Below are 18,577 nucleotides of genomic sequence, written 5' to 3' on the forward strand. Positions count from 1 at the left end.
TAAAGTGATATAAATAACATCTTCAAAGGGTGTTATTGGGATTAAGTAAAATAGTATATGTAAAGCACCTTACAGTGATCCTGCCACATAATAGGCAATATAGAAATGGTTGTTTTTAATAGCTATTATTACTGTTACTGTGTGCTTTTGTTAAACATTCACCAGCCTCCCAAGTGATAGGTATCAGCTGGAATTCTCGGTTTCCAAATCATGAAGCAAAGATGTTGCACAACTCTTGCTTGTTGGGTGATGGAATAGTGCTTCTGTTTATGACTTCTGTATGAAAATCAGACAGAATGATGGCTGTCGGGCAAGAGAAAGATGCAGAGGAATGAAGCCAGCTGAGGGGGCAGAACTTGTAAATTTTGCAACTGTCCTCAGTTTAACATTTGGCATTCTATCCTCATTACTGACTGTGTATGTCTTCACAATAAATTGGGAATTTGCTATGTGAGAAAATGAAGATTTATATAAAGCCAAATTGAACAAATGGTGAATAATTGATTTAGCTGACCTGACAGCTTCCACTTGTAAATAACACAGAATGTTTTACTCTGGCAGTAATTTAGTTTTCTGGGCATCCTGACTCCTTTTAGCAGTCACTATAAAGATCCAGGGCTTTCTGACCTTCCTATAAAGCAAAACACTTTAGATCATGAGCTCTGTTTGCATGTCATCTTGGCTTAATCTATAGGAAGTTGGTCTCATATTAGATACTGTCTGAAGAATCTAAGGGTAGTTTATTTAGTCCTCTGATGCTTGGCCTCAACTTAGTAAAACTTGAGATATATTTGGCTGAATTCAAGAATTAACTGTGTTGACAAGTCCTATAATACAGTGTTTAGGAATAAAGTAAAGTAAAATAAATAAATTAAAATAAATATAAACAATGTGTATCATTGTTTAAAATCCCCTTGCTGACATCTGGGTACAGGAAATGCCATGTGAGAACACATTAGCAAAGGAAGCATTTATTTCCAAGCTTGGTATCCCAAGGAATGGTATAGATGAATGTATATGAATCTTCCATTGGCATTCCCTCACCCAAGGCTGTATGGATCACAGACAGCTTATTAAACAAGATACGAAAGCAAATGGTGGTATTTTAGAAGACTTCTTTCTAGCACTCCAAAGTCATGGATTCCTAGGATTAAAAGTGTCCTTGAGAGGTCATTCTGGTTAACCTCTGTAGATTCAGTTTCATTCAATAAACGCAATGAGCCCCTAGAATGTGACAGGCATCAGGCTAGGATTATTGGTGGGGGCATGTGTGTTTGGGACATAGGCTTATGAAAAAAAGAAAAAGAAGAAAATATCTGCCATCAAGGAGTTTATATGCTGGTGGAAGAGCTATTTGGGTACCCTTAGACTGAGGCAAGTGCGACGAGGTCGATGTGAATAAAATACTCTAGGAGCAGTTTAGGAGGAGAACATGTTATTAGCCTGGGCAGCAGGGACCCATTCATAAAGATGAGCTCATTTTCATTTCACTCATTGATCAAAATCTATTGACCATCTTCTATTTGCCAAAACCCTGTGCTAAGCATTTTGGGGATGCTAAATACAATAATCATGATGCCCTCATAGGCCCAAAGTCTAACAAAGATGGCTGGAAATTGCAGTGTCGTAAGTATTCTTAAATGTTGTTGTGTTTCCCTTCTTCAGATAGACCTATGTGTAGCTGCCCTGGAATGCCTGTGGGAAGAGATGACCCAATACAAGCGAGAGAATTGCCCAATTTTGGATTCCTCTTTCTCAAGTTGGAAAGATAAGGTATATGAATAAGAGGACAACTAGCTTATCCTAATTAAAAAATGTAGACCTCAAATAAACATGAGTTGTGCTAATTTTGCTAGGCAAAATGCATAATGATGAACTGAAGAGGTCTGTGTGATTTCTTGCTATGATTTTGTGCAGTTGAATACTTTCTGGACTGTGAGTCAGGCGTTCCAAATTCAAGCTTCAGCTCTGCCATGGAAGTAGGTGTGTATCCATATTGGCGGGATCTTAGTCAATTACATTGCAGCTCAGTTTTCTTTGATGGGAAGTGAGGAAGTTGTGTCAGCTGACGTCTAGGTCTGTTTGTTTTTCTTTGACTGGACTGATTTTTCACTCACACAGGTGGAAAGTGGCAAAGCTGGGACTTGAACCCAGTCAGGTATCAGAGACTGTACTCCATTCACTGTATTGTCTTCCTGCTTGATTAGAGTCCATAAGCTTTAAACATTAAGACTCATTGACAATACGAGCCTATGAAACTCTCCTTCCTGGCGGGCTTTTCATACCCGTCTGTGGACTATTCCATTTACCCAATGAATACTGATAATTATTATTAATAATTCTTCCTGCTTTGTCCTAGGACCAGAATTGTAATCCAACTAAGTTTTAGTCATGATTAAACATTAGGATCTCAGAGTATATTTAAGAAATATCATTAAAGAGGATAATTTTTTGAGTTTTCATCTTTTACGTAGTCACTATTTATGCGTGCCAGAGGTCTCTGATTTCTTGCTTGCTTGAAAGCTCACCAGCTTTTTGATTTACAGGAACAGAATATTGAAGTGGGTGATGGCGAAACGTATTAATGAGGGCAGCTCTTATTTGTTGAGCACATATTACATGCCAGGCACTTTATATCTTTTGTTTCGATTTTCATAATAACCTTGCAAGCTAGATATCATTACATCCATTTGACTGATTTAGAAATAGAGGCTCAGTGAACTTAAATATTCTGCCCAGAGTTTGTAAGTGTTGGAGGCCAGATTGTAACGCAGATTAACCCACCTCCAAAGCTTAGCAAATTTTGCTTCGACTCTGTCTCCCTGGAGTGGGAGGAAATGGTGTTCACAGGAGAAATAGGAAGAGAAAGACTTTCTCTAACTGATTACTGTGAAAATGTGTGTGTGAGAAGTGATTTTTTTGTGTGAATATGGTATTCATTCTGAAGACCTTACTACTTAAATGAACCAAGTAATGACACTTTGTGCAAAATGAAAAATATTTTTGTACAGGAAGTAACTTCCCCATAATCACTGATGTGGGAAATCTTCATTTTGATCTAACAGGTTTACTTAATGAGCTAGATGTGCACGCTGTTCTTTTTCTCGTGACACCCAGGATTACTCCTCTGACTTCACCCCCATTAGGGAAGTGATGGGGGAAGGGGCAAATAAATACTGTAGGAAGGGCAGCTGTTAAAAAAGTAACAACAATTTAGGTTCATGTGGAACTTTAACGTTCTTATTGGTTCAACTTCACAATCACCCTGTGAAGTAGTCATTTTATCATTGTCCCCGTTGAATAACAATGCTCATAGATGAGCCAAGTGTGATAACAGAGAAGTTAAGAGCTGGCCAGATCTCAGTCGGAAGAAGCAGAATCAAAACTTAGACCTTAATCTTTGGGTGCCTAAAAGAATGTTATTGCATCTATCTCACACTGTTTTGTGGGGGAGCAGGTAGAAATGAAGGGTTCCAAGAGTTTGGGGCAGGAATAACCAACAGAAGTAATCATTTAAATGCAATAATCAGCACAGGTTGGTGTTCTTTTGATAAGCGTCAATTTTTAACCAAGTACTCACTTTGGTCACCTGGAAACAAAATTTAAACTACCAGTCATTATCGCTTATAGACTATAATCTGATTTTTGCTACAATATCAAAAAAAATATTTCAGGAAGGTTAGAAGTAAATATAATTTATGCAGAATTCATTGAGCATGTACCATGTGCAATGCAGTTTTTATTCTAGGAGGAGAAAAGTAAGTATATAAATTATTATAATAGAATAGTAGTAAGCTTTAGTATAAACATATACTGTGGATGTTGGAGGGGTGTGGATGACTTACTCTTGAGGGTGGCATTAAAGATAACCACATACAGGTGTCAAATGGCAAAACTAAAACAATTTAGTAACAAATCTGATGTCCTTTATTCAAGGGAGAACAATGCATGGATTAGGGGAATACAGTGCCTCCCAAGCAGTGGAGCACTGTTCCTGAGAGATCTGGGGCAAAGAACCAGTTTTATAGAGCATTTGAAGAGGCAACGTGGAAACAGTGCATGATAGGCCAGGAGGCTGAGGATTTCTTTATAAGGCTAGCAGGTCCTGTCTTCTCGGGTAAGGTAAGCTAACTAAAGCCGAGTTGGAGGATTGTGATTGATGTATGTTACATTTCCTTGACAGGTGTTTCCCATAAGGGCAGGCTGACATGTTTAGATTTGTGACATGGACTGGGCCACTGGGTGGCGTCCATTTTGTAGGTCCTGATATACAAATTAATTTTATTTAGGTTGTGTCTTGAAGATCTGTAAGAGTTCACCAGAAATGCATAGGGAAAACTGAATTCAGATTGAGGGAGATAGCCAACGAAATAACATTAAGCCGTGAAAAGGCATGTTTTAAAAACAGCAAAAGGTGAGCCATTCAGTGTGTCTGGAGAATAGAATACGCAGAGGAAATGTTTGTCAATAAGATCGAACAGAAAATTTGGAACTTGATTGTGCTGAGCTTAGTTTGCTCTGCTAAAGAGTGTAGACTATATCCTACAAGCAGTGGCAAGTCATTGAGTGTTTTCAGGAAAGGGAGTGACATGACCAGGTGTATGAGAAATATTTCATGGGCAGCAATATGAAGAACGCAGAATGAGACTAAAAGCAAAGAGACAAGTTAAGAGGTTGATGCAACAATCCTGGCAGGAGATGGTGAACCCCCAGGGCAGTGGCAATGGGGATGGAGAATATGCCCAAAAAGAAAGAGAAATCTAATTTTGTGGGAATGTTTTCCAATACCTTGTGTGGACCGGATCTTAAATTTCCACTCCACACCCCCTGTGCCTTCCTCATGAGAAGAGCTGTGATAAGGATGTTTGATTTTTTTCGTTCATTTATTTAATCTGTCTTCAAAGAAATTACAAAAGAAAATTGTTTTCACTACAACCACTGAAGCAGTTTGAAGATATGAAAAGAATAGCTAATAATGTTCCCTCACCCCATTCCTTGTCTCTCTAGGAACCAGTATTAACAGCACGATCGGTATCTTTTCATCCATTTTCAATGTTCATGTAAAACATATGCACTTTGCGTGCTTTTTATTAAAAGCATCAATTTCATACACACATATTTCTTTCACTTGCTTAAATTCTCTATAAATTTCTCACTTTTATAACTCATCATGGACATCCCTTGAGGGCAACAGATAGAGCTCAAACTCACCTTTCTAAATGACTGAATAATATTCCTTGCATGGACGTGCCCCAACATGCAGCCATTTCCTTATTTAGATATATTGTCTGTCTTTTTTTTTTTGTCACTAGAAACTATTACATAATGATATTTACATACCTCTTTACTAGATTATCTAAACATTGGCAGCAGATATTTAAAAAAAAAAAGTCACTTTGCATCCTTTCACAGCTAGAAAGGACCTGAGAAAGATTTTTCAGCCTCCTAATTTACAGTGAGGCATCGGAGGCACTGAAAGGTGAAGGGACAAGCTCAAAGTCACAGAAGTAGTTTGGTGGCTTCTCTGGAGCCAGAATCCAATCCTCTGGCAGCAATTTAGCTCCCTTTTCAAAAGCAAAGTGCTTGTAGAGAATGGAGATGTGGATTCCTAAATGGTGGGGGATTTGTAATCAGGACGCAGAATCCACGTGCAGAGCTGATCATCCAGGCCTAATTTAAATCATAAGGCAGCCCCTTTTAGCAGACAAAACCTCCTGGGCCACAGGCCAGGGTCCGGGTGATAGGAAGCACATCGTCCCCTCAGCCTGTCCTGAGGCATCTGGGGTGTTCGCCCTTCCTTCTGCTCTAAGGAAGTGCCCTTCTAGCAAGTGTGGGGTTTCCTGGGTAGGGGACAGAAGGTACTTCCTCTTTCCTTCCTCGAGCAGAGCAGACCCCTTTGACCTCTTAATCATCCCTGGAAGCCCTATTGTGCTTACTCTTACATGCACAGCCTCCAGGCTCCTGGGAATAGGTAGGAGGAAAAAACTCAGTGTTCCTACCAAGAAACCAAGAAACGCTACTGGGAAGACTGGGGACCTTTTTCTCTAGTAATTTCCAGACCTGTCAAATCTTCAGAATCACCCAGAGAGCTTGTTTACAATACGAATTACAGATCCTGGACACACAAATATATATATATATGTATAAAACATGTAACTTTTCCTTTGGAATTGCATTATATGTTATTATTATAATATATATATGACCTATATATTACATATGGAAATTCTGAAAAAAATATTTATGTATTATTTTTAAGTCTACTATTTATAAATTATATTTATATGTATTTATTAAAATATATATAGGGTATTTTTTCTTTTTGGAGTATCCACGTATTGCAATGATTAGCTCAGTTTTGACCTGTGGACCATGTCCAACATGGTTGTTTTCTCAATGAGAAAGCTGAAGTCAGAAATGTTCTACAACTTGCCAGAAACCGTTCAGCATGTCTGTGGCTGAGCAGGGACCACTCCCAGTCTCCCACGTCCTGGGTCAAAATCTTTTCAAAGAATTTATAAATACAGATTCCTTTTAGAACCGAGGAGAGATTTATCTTTGTCAAAGTGCCACTGTGAGAGGATGTAAGAGAAAGAATGAAATACAAACCAGACTAGTGCTCAGGTTTTCACGGTGTTGAACAGAAGCAGCATTTCTGAACGGTCTGATGGGGGTGCAGGAAGGTGGGTAACCAGAGTCCAGGGGACGCATGGGGGGCAGAAGGTCTCCTTCGCTTGTCGTATTTCAAAGGCCAGTGAATGGAGAAAGCCATTGTGGTGGAGGCCAGTCTCATTCATCTCCTAAGCATGTGAAAGACATTTAGAGACTGAATGATTTTCAGTCCTTCTAGGTTTGGGAATTAAAGGTAAATATGGTGCGGAAAATGCTTTGGCCTGGCTTTAAAGGCTTGTGTGAAATGCTTCCCGAGGGGGGAATTGTGGGTCACGAAAAGGTTGCTTCTCGCTAATGCCCTTGATTGGCTGTTGGTGCGCAGCTCCCTCTGAAGTGACAATCAGTCGGAGTCACCACTGCCCTTTGGCTGCAATTATCAATGGTCCGGCAATTTCCCTCAATTTTAATCAATTTGGTTTCTGAATAGCTCTTTTCTTTGTTTTAGACAAAAGAGGCAAGTGTTTGGTCGGGAAGTTTCTCTTCTCCCTGGCAGCCCCTGTTTTCTTTAGGAAGCTCTTGGAGACCTTGTCCACCTTTAGGTGGGTAGAAGGCCCGCATCTCCTTTCATTAAAGCAAGAGCCATTCTGGCTGACATTCCTGCCCCACCCAGTGTGAACAGCCTTGTCAGTGCCAAGGGTGGGGTGGGATGAGGGGGTGATCAGAGATGGGGTGGGGGTGGGGGTGGAGAGAACTGTGGCCTGAAAATGGACTTAAATGATTGGGGCTGTGGGCATGTATTAGGGTTACCAATTAAAATACAGGACTGCCCATTACATTTCGATTGCAGATAAACAACAAATTCCCGTGGGACATACTTATACTAAATTTTCTTTTGTTGATGATATGAAATCCTGTTTTAGCTGGGTGTCCTGTATTTGTATTGGCTGTATCTGGCAACCCAACTATGACTAGATGAAGGAGAGAAGGGAATCAGATCAAAGTCCATGAAATCAAGTAGGTGATGGGTAAGATGAACAATAAAATAACAACAATGTGACAAAGCAATTTCACTCGTTAGCGCATTTGCTTATTTGAAGATTCAATGATTTAGAAGAGATTTCTTGAATCTTGCTATGCAGCCAGCATTATGATGGGGATATTAAGATGAACGGAGCAGATTAGTGTGGTAGAAGATGTACAAATCAATGTTATGATGCAGTATGATAAGTCAGTACAACTAGGGTTCTTCATGCTGTTTCCCATCCATCACCCAAGAGAGCCGTGACCAGCAACAGCAGAGATCTCAAGCCAATAAGACTTTGGGATATACCAATCTTTCTTAATTGGGAATCGCTCCCTTTTTATTATCTTCTTCTTCTGGCCACATTCTAAGTAATTCTTCAGGAAGTAGACGGAGAGGGTGAAGCATGAATACTAAACACCTATATGTTTTATTTGTAAAATAAATGGGTTTCAACGGAATATCCCTCTATGTATGGGAATTGGGCCGTAGCCATCAATAAATTCCACAGCTGTGTAAGGAAAAGAAAAAATAAAGGAAGATGTGATATATCCACCTCAAGTTCTCTCTAGATGGGAGGCCCTAAGGCATCTTATTAAAAATTCTTTTTAAGCTATATCAAGACCCTTTGCTTGCCATTTGTTTTCTGTAAAGGATTATAATACCTTTCGAGTGTGTTTCATGCAGTCTGTGGTATGAGCACACACACAAATATCACATGCACAAAGACGCTCTTTTCAAACCAGAGTCAGAATTAATGAGAAGCTAAAACCAATCTAGTGAGAAATCAGTAAAATTGGATTTTAAAAGCATTCGTGCAGTACCCATTAGTTGCTGTTGGGGATGCAGAGATGTATAAGAGACTGTTTATCTCATAAAAGGAATTTAGAGAGAGGTAATGGAGACAAGACGGTTCACTGGAGAGTCCTTGCTTCAGATGACTGCACACCATGGCCACCTTTGTTCGAGTTCCCAAAGAAACACAACCTACTAATGGAAGAAGTCTTGCTGGTGCTAGGTATGAACCCAGCACCATGGCCAAGCTTAATTTGCTTGGAGTAGACACCTAACTCAATGACAGTCAATTGGCCAGCAGACTATGGGTGGCGTGGAAAGGCTGGCCAGTGGGCATAACAGTGACCAGCTTGACAGATTTTCTCTGATGGAGATTTGCAGACAGCAGACAGGGAAAAACAGGATAAGGGGAGTGGGAGTCAGGGAGAAGAGAGTCCGGCTCAGCAGCTCCACAGGCAACCCATTTCAGGAGAGGCACAGGTGCCCACTGGGCCATGTGTGGATGCCCAGGTGTGCACATTGTGTCTGTGTGATGAATGCTTGCTGGGACCCAGGTGACCTTCCCGTTCCTGAAAGTGTTTCCATCTCTCTGAGGCCTAGATGTGTGACCGTTTCTGTTCTTCTGGTGGCCATATTGGAGGGATGCTCCTGGTTTCCATGAGATGCTGTGGAGATTCCTGTTTTTCTTATGGCCATGCATTTTCTCACAATAACTTTTTACGTGAGGTAATCCAAGGGAGACCTGTGCTCCTTCCGTGCAGAAGTTGAAACTCACAAATCCAGGCCCAACAAGATAACTATGTTGCAAGGCAGCATAGGACCTGTGCTTAGAATGGAAAGAAAAGAAGCTGAAAAAGTGGAGATGGGGCTGGTTTCTGCTGGGAGAATTAGACAAAGCCTCATTAAAGACACAGCATCTGAAATGGGCTCTCAAGGAGGGGTCAAGAGTTTCCTAACCTAGGCTGGTGCCTTCTAAGAAATTAAATAGAACCATGTGGTTGTAATAAGAGCATTCCTCTGCCTACTGAGTTGAAATCAGATGTCCATATTTGCAACACACTAACCCACACACATTTGGCATTTACTTGTCTCACTATCTTCATTAGGAAACACTTCCATGTCTTTCCGTTTGCTCCTTACAGAGAAAAATTATGACGGAGAAAGAAATCTAAGAAAATAAGCAGACGGTCATTGAATACCTTGCCTCATCCCAGATGCGTATTACCTGATTGGAAACTCACAAGAACATGCTGATATAGTGCTCCCTTTTTATAGTTGAGTTAACAGATCCAGAATGGGTAAATGATTTGCCCAATATCACACAGACATTAAGGATACAGTTTCCTTTCTTTTTAAATTAAAAAAATGTGAAAACAAAAACTCAGGTTGTCATAGTGGACCTGTTCTCAAATCCCGCATATGCTCTGGACCAAGGTCCTCTCATTGCTTCCCAGTGGCTCAGGACCCACTATGGCCACACCGGAGTCAGGTCAAGGTTCCTTCCAGTGACCCAGGATCTATGATCATTTTGACTCTCCAGACCCCATCTTAAAACTTACTGCCTTATGTCTCTTTCCCTCAGATTCTTGCTAAAGAATTGCTTGTAAAATCAGCAAATCAGACACTGAGGTATTAATAGATGATAATGGTCAAAGTACAATCCCCTCTTACGACTGTGTTTGCAACTTATCCTGGAGAAACTGAGAACTCAGCATATCCCTAAGAGTGGGAGTCACCTTAGCACCTCAGATTTTTTAACAACAGGTCAGGCAGATCATTAGAACTGCAAAGTGGTCCTGCTTATGAGTTCTGCCCTGACTCTCTTCCCCAGAGAGTACTGTTTTCAGCTTTTCCTTATAAATGCTGGAACTCTCAAATACCAGACCTGAAGAGTGTAATAAACAGATAGAGTTTTTTAAAGCCCACCTCACATTGCAGCTTCAAGTACAACATCCTTTTGAAAAAGGTGGAAATTAATAATTATGTGCTTAATTTGAATTGAAACTGTGTTTGGAATCCACCACAGCTGTAGGCTGAGTGACCAGTGTTTATTTTCTTAACAACAGTGGCCTTCGGTGGCCTTTCCCTGGTGGCGTGCAGTTACTGCCCTGTCCCAGCTTGCAAGAATTGAATATTAAATTTTTAAAGTTTTGTGAGCTTGTTGACTTGACATGGAAAGCTAGTAATTGGCCATATTAGGAATATTTACACCACAGAAACTGGCAAACATTATAAGTCCAGGATTTATTTATTTATTTTGACCACAGAATTAGTTGTTAAGTTGTTAACCATTTATCAGGAAGGGAAGGAGGAACTCCCTCCTTTCCTTCCTGTCTCCCTCCTTCCCTCTCTCCCTCCCTCATTATTTTTCTTTTATTTTCTCTGTCTTCTAATATTTCCAATCTGTACTGAGTGTTTCAACAGGCCATTTACAAAATATCTCATTTCATAACTATTTTAACTCAGTTTTTTAAAATAAAGAAATAGAGGCTCAGAGAATTTATGTAATGCTGAAAGGACACTGCCAGCGGATAGTAGAAGTGGTATTGAAATACAAATCTGTCTTGTTTGAAAGCTATATTCATTACCCAAACCTGTACTAACGCACATACACACACAGACAAACACACCCCAGAACAAAAACAAACAAAAACACTAGGTTGGCGGTTCCCAGACAGACTCGCTCTGTTTCCAGATCTTGCCCTGAAAGATCTGTTTAGATCTGTTACTGGATGCCAACGATGCCTTGACATCCCCACCAGACTTCTGCCTCCAAATTAACATATCACAGTTAATAATGAGGATGGGAGGTGGCAACCTGTCCTGCCGTTGTCTGAGAGTAGAAGATGCAGGTACAAGGTTTCACTATCCATTTGAGAATGTGCGATTTCTTAGAAGGTTGGTCCACAAGAGGTTGCCCTATCTTGGCGGAGAAAACTAAGGGCAGAGGTTACTAGGTACCACTGCCACCCTCACCAACTCCTGTAAAATTCTGACGGGAGATATAATTTAGAAATGTTCCAGCTCTTTTTTCCTCTTTAATCCCCTGTCTCTGGGGCTGCTTTTTTTCCCCTCTCTGGGCACTGGTTTACTAAAGGAAAAGCTCCATAATGCAGCTCTTACAACATCAAATTCTGGACAATTCGGGGTGGATGGTGCAGAAACATCTGGGTCTAATTTCCTTGTTAACACACATGGGATTGGAAATTAAGGGGAAAAGTTTTTGGCACATGGTATTTGGGGAGATTGTCAAGCCCCAAACTAAACTCAAAACCTAAAATAGAAAAGGATGCATTCGTTTACTCATTCATTCAAGACCCATTGATTCAGGAGGCCCTCCTGTGTGGCTGGCACTGCTCTACGCACTGGAAACCAGTGCTTGGCCACCAGGTAAGGCTCCTCTTTCTAGCAGAGCGGGATGGAAAATGAATTTGCAAACCTGGAAATAAACAGCATAATTTCAGATGGGATTAAGTACTGTGAAGAAAATAAAATAGGGTCTTTAAGAGTGCACTTGCCAAGTAGATTATGGATGGTGTTGTTATTTTGGACTGGGTGTTTAGGTAGGGCCTACCTGAGAAGAGAAGGTTGGAGCTGAGACCTCAGCCATCCAGAGAAGCTTTGTGAGATATTTGAAACTCAGTGATAAGTAAATCTCTTCAGGGCCCTCATTCTCCCGCCGGTACTACTGCTACACGTCTCAATCAGCCGACCCTGTTTTATTAATTCCCAGGCCAGCTACTTTCCACTACTACATTCTCCCTCTTGTATGCTAAATCTTCACACAGATTTCAAGGTCTGGTTCAAATGAGGCAAAAAAAAAAAAAAAAGGGGGGGGCCAAAATACATGGATTTGGGAGTCAGCTTTGGTTAAAATCTTGGCTTTACCACTTAATGATAGTATTATCTAATATATACATTTAATTGTACATGATTAAACCGGATAATTTGATTTTTTTGAAATAAGTAAATACCCACAAAACCATCACAAAAATCAAGATAATGGACATATTCATGATCCCCAAAGTTTTCTCATGACCCTTTTTAATACCTCCCTCACAAATCCATCCTCTTCCCATCCCCAGGTAACCAATGATGTGCTTTCTGTCACTATAGATTAATTTGCATTTTCTAGAATTTTTATGTAAATTGAATCATACACTTTTGTAGGGGGGCTGGTTTCTTTCACTTAACGTAATCATTTTGAGATTCAACCATTTTGTTCCATGAATCAATATTTCATTTCTATCTTTAAAATTTTTAAATTTTTTAAAAATTTTATTGAGGTAACATTGGTTTATAACATTATGTAACTTTCAGGTGTACATCATTATATTTTGATTTCTGTATAGATTGCATCATGTTCACCACCAGACGACTAATTACCATCCATCACCGTACACATGTGCTCAGTCACCCTTTTCACCCTCCTCTCTCCCAATTTCCCCTCTGGTGACTACCAATCCACTCTCTGTCTCTATGTGTTTGTTTGTTGTTGTTTTTATCTTCTGTTTATGAATGAGATCATACCATATTTGACTTTCTCCCTCTGACTTATTTCGCTTAGCGTAATGCCCTCAAGGTCCATCCATGTTGTCACAAATGGCAGGATTTCATCTTTTTTATGGCTGAGTAATATTCCATTGTGTATGTGTACTACGTCTTCTTTATCCATTAGTCACTTGATGGGCACTTAGGTTGTTTCCAAGTCCTGGCTATTGTGAATAATGCCACAATGAACATAGGGGTGCATGTGTCTTTACACACTCATGTTTTCATGTTCTTTGGATAAATACCCAGCAGTGGAATAGCTGGATTGTTTGGCAGTTCTATTCAAAATTTTTTGAGGACTCTCCATACTGTTTTCCATAGGGGCTGCACCAGTCTGCATTCCCCCTAGCAATGTGTGAGAATTCTCTTCTCTCCACATCCTCTCCAACACTTGTTATTTCTTGTCTTGTTAATTATAGCCATTCTGACAGGTCTGAGATGATATCTCATTGTAATTTTGATTTGCATTTCCCTAATAATTACTGATATTGAACATCTTTTCATGGACCAGTTGGCCATCTGTATTTCTTCTTTGGAGAAATGTTTGTTCAGATCTTTTGCCCATTTTATAATTGGTTTTTTTTTTGTTGTTGAGATGTATGAGTTCTTTATATATTTTGGATATTAACCCCTTATCAGATGTGTGGTTTGCAAATGTCTTCTCCCAATTGTTAGGTTGTCTTTTTGTTTTGTTGATGGTTTGCTTTGCTGTGCAGTAGCTTTTTAGTTTGATGTAGTCCAATTTGTTTATTTTTTTCTATTGTTTCCCTTGCCTGGTCAGAGGTGATACTTGAAAATATGTTGCTAAGACCAATGTCGAAGAGCATACCCCCTGTTTTCTTCTAGAACTTTTATGGTTTCAGGTCTTACGTTCAAGTCTTTAATCCATTTTGAGTTGATTTTTGTGTATGGTGTAAGATAATGGTCTACTTTCATTCTTTTGCACTTAGCTGTCCAGTTTTTCCAACAACATTTATTGAAGAGACTTTCCTTTCTCCATTGTATGTTATTGGTTCCCTTGTTGAAAATTAGCTGTCCATAGATGTGTGGGTTTATTTCAGGGCTCTTGATTCTGTTCTAGTGATCTGTGTCTTTGTTTTTGTGCCAGTACCATGCTGTTTTGATTGGTATAGCTTTGCAGTATATTTTGAAATCAGGGAGTGTGATACCTCCAGCTTTGTTCTTTCTTCCTAAGGATTCCTTTGGTTATTTGGGGTCTTTGTTATTTCATGTAAACGTTAGGATTCTTTGTTCTAGTTCTGTGAAAAATGACATTGTAACTTTGTTAGGGATTGCAGTGAATCTGTAGATTACTTTAGGAAGTATGGAATTTTTTTTTTGTTTTATTATTTCTAAGCCTGTTACTGAAACAGCCTTGTTACAGGCTATTTTTTTTCATTTTTAAAGATTCGCACCTGAGCTAACAACTGTTGCCAATCTTCTTTTTTTTTTCTTTCTGCTTTTTCTCCCCACCTCCCCCCAGTACATAGTTGTATATTTTTTTAGTTGTCGGTCCTTCTTGTTGTGGCACATGGGATGCTGCCTCAGCATAGCCTGATGAGTGGTGCCATGTCCGCACCCAGGATCCGAACCAGTGAAACCCTGGGCCGCCGCAGCAGAGCACACAAACTTAACCACTTGGCCACGGGGCTGGCCCCAGGAAGTATGGACATTTTAACTATGTTAATTCTTCCAATCTAAGAGCATGAAATATCTTTCCATTTCTTTGTGTCTTCTTCAATTTCTTTCAACGTTTTATAGTTTTCAGTGTACAGATCTTTCACCTCTTTGGTTAAATTTATTGCTAGGTATTTTTTTCTTTTTGTTTCGATAGTAAATGGGATTGTATTCTTAATTTCTCTTTCTGCTACTTTGTTGTTAGTGTGTAGAGATGCAGCTGATTTTTGTATCCTGCAACTTTATGGTGTTAATTTATTACTTCTAAAAGTTTTTTGGTGGATTCCTTAGTGTTTTCTATATATAAAATCATGTCATCTGTAAATAGTGACATTTTCACTTCTTCCTTTCCAATTTGAATCCCTCTTATTTCTTTTTCTTGCTTGATTGCTCTGGCTAGGATTTCCAATACTAAGTTAAATAAGAGTGGTTAAAGTGGGCATCCTTGTCTATTTCCTGTTCTTAGAGGAATAGCTTTCAGTTTTTCTCCTTTGAGTATGATGGTAGCTGTGGGTTTGTCATATATGGCCTTTATTATGTTGAGGTAGTTTCCTTCTATACCCATTTTATTCAGAGTTTTGTTCATATATGGACACTGTATCTTGTCAAATGCTTTCTCTGCATCTATTGAAATGATCATGTAATTTTTGTTCTTCGTTTTGTTAATGTGGTGTATCACATTGATTGATTTGTGGATGTCAAACCATCCCTGCATCCCTGGAATAAATCCCACTTGATCATTGTATATGATCTTTTTAATGTATTATTGTATTTGATTTGCTAGTATTTTGTTGAGGATTTTTGCATTGATGTTCATCAGTGACATTGGCCTGTAATTTTATTTTTTTGTGTTGTCCTTGTCTGGTTTTGGTATTAGGGTATTCTTGCCCTCATAGAATGAGTTAGGAAGCTTCCCCTCCTCTTTAATTTTTTAGAAGAGTTTGAGAAGGATGGGTATTAAGTCTTCTTTGAATGTTTGGTAGAATTCACCAGGCAAGCCATCTGGTTCTGGACTTCTATTTTTTAGGAGGTTTTTGATTACTGTTTTTTGTCTCCTTACTGGTGATTGGTCAATTCAAATTCTCTATTTCTTTTTCATTTAGTTTTGGAAGGTTGTATCATTCTAAGAATTTATCCATTTCTTCTAGATTATCCAATTTGTTGGCATATAGTTTTTTGTAGTATTCTCGTATAATCTTTTGTATTTCTGAGGTATCCATTGTAATTTCTCCTCTTTCATTTCTGATTTTATCTGAGCCTTCTCTCTTTTTTTCTTGATGAGTGTAGCTAAAGGTTTGTCAATTTTGTTTATCTTTTCAAAGAACCAGCTCTTAGTTTCATTGGTTTTTTCCTATTATTTTTAAGCTCTATTTCATTTATTTCTGCTCTGATTTTTATTATTTCCTTCTTGCTTCTGATTTTGGGCTTTGTTTGTTCTTCTTTTTCTAGTTCCTTTAGGTGCACTGTTAGATTGTTTATTTGAGACTTTTCTTTTTTGTTGAGGTAGGCCTGTATTGCTATAAATGTCCCTCTTAGAACCACTTTTGCTGTATCCCACAAATTTTGGTGTATTGTATTTTCATTTTCATTTGTCTCCAGGTATTTTCTGATTTCTCCTTTGATTTCTTCATTGACCCAATCATTGTTCAGTAGCATTTTATTTGATCTCCACATATTTGTGTCTTTTCCAGTTTTCTCCCTGTAGTTGATTTCTAGTTTCATACTGGTGTGGTCAGAAAAGATGCTTGGTACTATTTCAATCGCCTTTAATTTATTGAAACTTGTTTTGTGGCCTAATATGTGATCTATCCTGGAGAATGCTCCATGTGCATTTGAAAAGAATGTGTAGTCTGTGGTTTTTGGATGGAATATTCTCTGTATATCTACTAAGTCCATCTGGTCTTATGTGTAATTTAAGATCAGTGTTTCCTTATTGGTTTTCTGTTTGGATGATGTATCCATTGGTGTAAATGGAGTGTTAAAGTCCCCTACTATTATTGTGTTACTGTCTATTTCTCCTTTTATGTCTGTTCATAATTGCTTTGTATATTTAGGTGCTCCTATGTTGGGTGCACAGATATTTACAAGTGATATATTCTCATGTTGGATTGTTCCCTTTATCATTATATAGTGCTTTTCTTTGTTTCATGTTAGTGGTTTTTGTTTTAAAGTCAATTTCTCTTATGTGAGTATTGCTACCCCAGCTTTCTTTGCATTGCTGTTTTCCTGGAATATCTGTTTCCATCCCTTCACTTTCAGCTTGTGAGTGTCTTTGGTTCTGAAGTATGTTTCTTGTATGCAGTGTATATATAAGTCTTGTTTTTTAATCCAATCAGCCCTCCTATGACTTTTGATTGGAACATTTGGTCTATCGACATTTAAAGTAGCTATTAATAAGCATGTACTTACTGTCATTTGTTACTTTTCTTCTGGGTATTTTAGTACTTCTTCTCTGAGCCTTCTTTTCTTGCTCTCTTCCCTTGTGGTTCAATGGCCTTCTTTAGTATTGTGTTTGGGGTCCTTTCTCTTAAGTTTTTGTGTATTTATTATAGTTTTCTGGTTTGTGATTATCATGAGGTTCATAGATAATAACCTATGTATATAACTATCCTCATTGAGTTGATGATCTCTTAAGTTTGACCTTTTGCTAAAAGCTCTACTCTTTTACTCCCCTCCTCCCAAATTTTATGTTTTTGATATCATATATCACCTCTTTTTTTTTTTTTTAAGGGTGATGGGCTAGATTTTTTTTTCTTTAAAGATTGGCATCTGAGCTAACGTCTGCTGCCAATCTCCTTTCTCCTCCTCCTCCTCCTTCCCCTCTTTCCCCTCCTCCCCTTCCTGCTCCTCCTCCTTTTCCTTCTTCTCCTCCTCCCCAAAGGCCCCCAGTACATAGTTGTATCTTCTAGTTGCAGGTCCTTCTGTTTGTTCTCTAACCTCTTTTTTTTGTGCAAATGTATCCATTATCTTCTTATTATGGAAATAGATAATTTTAGTACTTTTGTCTTTTGACCTTCATATTATCTTCATAGGTGGTTGATCTGTTACTTTTACTGTATATTTGCCTTTAACAGGGATTTTATTGTTTTAAAATAATTTTCTTATTCCTGTTTGTGGTCTTTTCTTTTCCTCTTAAATAAGTCCCTTTAGCATTTCTTGTAAGGCTGGCTTTTTGGTGATAAACTTTTAGTTTTTGCTTGTCTGGAAAACTCTTTCTCTCTCCTTCCATTCTGAATGATAACCTTGCCAGGTAGAGTATTCTTGGCTGTAGGTTTTTTCCTTTCAGCACTTTAAATATATTGTTGCACTTCCTTCTAGCCTGTAAGGTTTTTGCTGAGAACTCAGATCATAGCCTTATGGGGTTTCCTTTGTATGTAACCTGTTGCCTTTCTCTTGCAGCTTTTAGGATCCTCTCTTTATCTTTAATTCTTAACATTTTAATTATAATGTGTCTTGGTGTGGGCCTCTTTGGGTTCATCTTGTTTGATGCTCTCCATGCTTCCTGTACCTGGATGTCTGTTTCCTTCCTTAGATTAGGAAAGTTTTCAGCTATTATTTCTTCAAATAGATTCTCTGCCCCTCTGCCCATCTCTCTCTTCTCCTTCTGGGACACGTATAATACAGATGTTAGTATGCTTGATGTCGTCCCCGGGGTCCCTTAGACTGTCCTCATTCTTTTTAATTCTTTTTTCTGTTCAGCTTGGGTGATTTCCTCTAGTCTTTTGTCCAGTTCACTGATCCATTCTTCTGTATAATCTACTCTGCTATTGATTCCCTCTAGTGAATTTTTCATTTCCATTACTGTATTCTTCAGTTTTGATTGGTTCTTTTTTATGCTTTCCAATTCTTTATTGACATTCTCACTGAGTTCTTCCATTCTTCTCCCAAGATCAGTGAGCATCCTTATGACTACTAGTTTGT

At 38.8% G+C, this 18,577-nt stretch overlaps 1 long non-coding RNA gene across 1 annotated transcript in view; it reads left to right on the plus strand.

Moving 5' to 3' along the window:
* LOC139085125 (uncharacterized) overlaps nt 1–18,577 on the plus strand; it is a 72,138-nt gene that overhangs the window by 18,177 nt on the left and 35,384 nt on the right. The window contains exon 4 of the long non-coding RNA XR_011543188.1: nt 1,666–1,773. This is a non-coding gene — a long non-coding RNA (uncharacterized lncRNA). The remainder of the gene's footprint in view (nt 1–1,665; nt 1,774–18,577) is intronic.

Source organism: Equus przewalskii, chromosome 8 (assembly GCF_037783145.1).
Source record: "Equus przewalskii isolate Varuska chromosome 8, EquPr2, whole genome shotgun sequence".
NCBI lineage: Eukaryota > Metazoa > Chordata > Mammalia > Perissodactyla > Equidae > Equus > Equus przewalskii.